The sequence below is a fragment of the Carassius auratus genome, linkage group LG28B, assembly GCF_003368295.1.
Source record: "Carassius auratus strain Wakin linkage group LG28B, ASM336829v1, whole genome shotgun sequence".
Lineage (NCBI taxonomy): Eukaryota > Metazoa > Chordata > Actinopteri > Cypriniformes > Cyprinidae > Carassius > Carassius auratus.
Genome location: NC_039293.1, coordinates 9,583,357 through 9,588,276, shown reverse-complemented (window position 1 = coordinate 9,588,276; position 4,920 = coordinate 9,583,357). Strand labels below are relative to the sequence as shown.

At 34.9% G+C, this 4,920-nt stretch overlaps 1 long non-coding RNA gene across 1 annotated transcript; it reads left to right on the top strand.

Moving 5' to 3' along the window:
• On the top strand, positions 1-733 carry LOC113067503 (uncharacterized). The gene is made up of 2 exons (XR_003279381.1): positions 1-156; positions 640-733. It is a non-coding gene; the product is annotated as an uncharacterized LOC113067503 (long non-coding RNA).
• The last annotated feature ends 4,187 nt before the right edge of the window (positions 734-4,920 follow it).

The window sequence follows — 4,920 nt, the reverse complement described above, 5'->3', positions numbered from 1 at the left end:
TTATTAATTGTTTTGGGGCATTTTATTTTGAAAATGTTGCATGCTTTTATTAAATATAGTATGTACGTCGGCTGATGTCATACGTAGGTAAGGCGTTCAAAACGCAGCGCAATCGGAAGTTCGTCCTCTTTGCTTCAATGCCATCAGAGAGGAGAGGTACGATTTTCATGATCGCTCCGTTCATTAAATGTTAAAATGTGTTATAAGTGTTCATGTCATGTCTGTGTGGCCAATACTAGAAAGTATTCTGTGTAATGTTATATTTCACCAGTAGTTCGTGTTATTAACCTGGTAAATGTAGTTTATTTGAGTGCTCTTTACTGGTGAATAGTGCATCGCGTGAGATGGCGGCAAAGTGTGTGCGTTACGTTTGTGAAGGATATGTTAGCGGCTATGCGGCTTACATCTCAATTAAGGAATATTTATATATAGATAAATAGAAATTGATAAATAATAGATCGAGATGTTTAATTAGAAAGATGTGTATGTATAATTATATTTTGTAAACTAAATATGTTTTAGTCTTCAATATATTTTGTACACTTAGGAGATATATTTTATATATATTGTATATTGCATTCATTGTGTGATCGGTGGTTAATTGCCTGGGTTACTTAACATGTATTTTGTGGTTAACAGGCATAATTAAGAGCTGTTGCAGATAACAGTGCCTGTCTGTTTGCTTGTTTTACTACACAGGCACTACAATTAAATCCTCATCAGTTAAAAACCAGCTTTGTGTGGACAATTCTTTTATTTAACATCCATAAAACACAACGCAGAGGAACAACCGCTACAACTGCGCATGCGTGATTCAGCGTGAAGCAGACCGACACACAGAGCGTCTGAACCAAACTGATTCTTTTGGTGATTGATTCTGAACTGATTCTGTGCTAATGTTATGCCTGTCCACTGGAACGCTATCGCTTTTAATTTAAAACCGGTTATTTAAAACAATTACTTATCAAACAGATGGAATTAGAAATAAAGGCCTGCCTCTAATAAAAGCCTGCTTCAAATAAAATCCTGTTACCTTCTGCAGTTCAGGGAAATAAAGGCCCCGGCTTATTTGAGGAATTACGGTATATTCTATTGTCGAATGCATGTGTGTCACTTGTAGTTGCTTACTCTTGAAGGAAAGTAGAAGCTTTCTACAAACCGTTATGTACTGTTACGAAGGAGGCTGATGTAGAGGCTGTAACACTTTTAAGTGAGGTTTAGATAATTTTTTTTGTTTGTTCTTTGTTAAAACAAACAGTTATTGTTCTACTTATGATGTATTTTAGAATCACGGATACAATATATACTTTCATGTAGCTTTGCAACGGATCCTTCTTTGCTTCTCTTAAGTCGGGATGGGTAACATAACCCTCATTTCCATATGGTTCAAGTGATCTGAAACATGTTTTTTCATACATTTCTCAATAATTATGAAGTAGATATCACATTCAGAAGTATCAAGGGCAGTATGGCAGTATTTGATTTCATTTCAACCTCAAAAACACACTTAAAAGACATGCAACGAGAGCCTTAGACCTACGTTACAGTTCACGCTTCATCAAAAATAGAGATTCTATTGTTTTTTTCTTAATATTCAAACCCCTTTCATACCTTTCTTTTTCTCCAAAAATAGAATCAATGTTATCTTTTTAACCCTTGACATGAAAATTAAGGTTTTTACTGTTTTTTTCTTTCTTTTTTTTCATGATTTCATATGTGCATACGGAAGTTCTAAGCGGCCATGCATTATAATTTTTTTTCCTTTTTGTTTTCTCGTTATAACGACTTAATTTTCTCGTTATCTCGACATAACGAAGTTCGTTTTCTCGACATAACGAAGTTCGTTTTCTCGTTATAACAACTTATTTTTCTCGTTATCTCGACATAACGAAGTTCGTTTTCTCGTTATAACGACTTATTTTTCTCGTTATCTCGACATAACAAAAGTTTGTTTTCTCGTTATAACGACATGACAGTTTTACTGTTGCTATAGTAACGAACTCAACTTTGACAGGCATCTGATGGACAACCATGCAGGCACTCTTACTGTAGCCTATATTTCAGCAAATTTAGCTTCGCCTAGGTAATAACGTCTACAATACTGTATATAAATAAAGGCTGATCAATCACTGTTGATTTTTCCAGAGACAGTACAACGAACATTTTGTTTTTGTAATTAACATGTTTAAATGGCAACACCGCGAAATTAAAGCTGCTTGGATTAAACTCACTTTTCATTTTCCCTTTATTTGAAATAAAATTATATATAATTTGTAATTTGTAGTAGTCATTATATGATGTGGCAGATATCATGTGTGTTACAAGCTTCTGTTTGAAAAGAGCGTCCATGTGTAGGACTACGTGTAGTGTGTGTGTGTGTGTGTGTGTGTGTGTGTAGAAAAAAACTGAATTAAATTAGCCTATGGATTTTACATATACATCACATTTCTCATCAATATGGTTAACAATAAAGATTAGTAATAAGGAAAAGCACATCACATCAGCCTGCATCATTAAATCCCGTCCTACTGTAGATAAACAGAATACAGTGACGTCAACCTAGGTTTTGATAAGCAGTTATTTTATGACACAGAACGCGTTGGTGAAACTCATGCATCTAGCAGGAACTTAATACACAAAATATTCATATTGATTCAAGCATTTAACATTTATGAATTAATTAAATGTCAGTAATGAAGACTGCACAAATTATAGCGATCATGAGGAAGGTCCGCGTACAGTAAAGTGGATAGTGTACAACGCCCCATCAGTTATATTCAGGTCTATAGTGCCATCTGCTGGCGCAGTTTTGTAACTTCTTAGAGAAAATTAAGTCGTTATAACGAGAAAACGAACTTCGTTATGTCGAGAAAACGAACTTCGTTATGTCGAGAAAACGAGAAAATGAAGTCGTTATAACGAGAAAACGAACTTCGTTATGTCGAGAAAACGAGAAAATTAAGTCGTTATAACGAGAAAACAAGAAGAAAAAATATTATAATGCATGGCTGCTTAGAACTTCCGTATGTGCATCACTATTTCAAAGTAAATAGTCTAGATAGGGGTCCACGCGCACCCCCCGGCTTTTTTTTATGCCACCTGATTTTTTAAAATCCTTAAAGTGTCTATTTTCATAATCTGCCAGGTGCCAAGCTGAAATAATGTCCCAAAGGGTTCTTTTTTAACCCTTTGCTGCACCCGACCGGAATCCGAAAAATCAAAAAGTGATGTAGAAAGTGGTATAACATTAGAAGTAAACAACATACAGAGACAAATTAACACATTTTCCCTTACAATTCTGACCCCAGGAATTTAATGGAATGGTTATTTTTGACATTTGACAACATATTGACCTTTTTTCTGGACAAAATAGCAAAAAATGGCCAAAGATGTGTAGAGGATCAACTATTTTTTTGTTTTCTCAAGCGCATAGGGTGATTTCTTTTTTTCACAACATAATATTTCTTTATCATTCAAGTGTCTACTTTAAGATTAAATTGGGTACCAAGCTGAAATGTCCAAAATGCTTAATTTTTAACCCTTTTTAGAAAAATCTAAATATGATATAAAGTGGTATAACTTTTTATGTAAACAACTGACAAATGGACACATTTTTCAATACAGTTCTGACCCCAGAAATTGTTATTTGTCATGTTTCATAACATCTTGACCATCTGTGGTCAAAAAGAGAGCGTTTTTATTATATTTATCAGCCTGAAATAGGGTTTATTTTAACCTTTTACTTCACCTGTTACCTATTACTTCACCTGTAACAAATTTAAAATAGTTTTACTTTTGAAGTAAACAAAACAAACTAACAAATTAACAGCAAATTAACTTAAATTTAAATAAATAAATAACTACAGAAAAAAAATCCAAAAAGGTCCAAAAAGTTGACTGAGCATAAACTGCAAGTTTTTTTAAATTTTGGGGCTTTGCAGTTGGCAGTCGTCGGTTCGTACCCGCAGATCGCCATCTCCCACTGCTCTCTCTTTTGGAAAAATTTCAGTAAGTATTTGAAACTATTATTAAGATATACCTTTGTAGTCATAACTTAAAGTGATTTTTCAACAGTTTTTACTATAATCACAGGCTTTCGGAAATCAAATCTGTATTCTTGACTAGCAGTGTTGGTAGCTTAGTTGGTAGCTACTAGCTAAAGTTTTTTTTTCTTCTTTTTTTCAGGCTCAATACTTCATACATACTTACCAAAGGGGAAAATTAAACATTGTAACACAGCTCAAGTGCCTCCAAAGAGGATTCGTTCCCTGACACGTATTTTACATGTCTCAACTCTTTCTGAGTAAGGTAATTTTACAACACTCAACACATGCAGGTGGGGAGGGCAAGCAAGAAGCTATCATATCTACACAGTATATGAGATATGAGACTCTGTAAAGACGTCAGTTCACTATAGTATATATCCACATGAGGGATATTTATGAACAGGTTGAAATTAGAGGACTTGTCTTTGGATACAATTGGCTATCACCAATACTGCTATAAAAGCTTTACAGGGAAAATACACTTACCTAAAGGATTATTAGGAACACCATACTAACACTGTTTGACCCCCTTTCATGTTCAGAACTGCCTTAATTATACGTGGCATTGATTCAACAAGGTGTTGAAAGCATTCTTTAGAAATGTTGGCCCATATTGATAGGATAGCATCTTGCAGTTGATGGAGATTGGTGGGATGCACATCCAGGGCATGAACCTCCCGTTCCACCACATCCCAAAGATGCTCTATCGGGTTGAGATCTGGTGACTGTGGGGGCCATTTTAGAACAGTGAACTCATCGTCATGTTCAAGAAACCAATTTGAAATGATTCAATCTTTGTGACATGGTGCATTATCCTGCTGGAAGTAGCCATCGGAGGATGGGTATATGGTGGTCATAAAGGAATGGACATGGT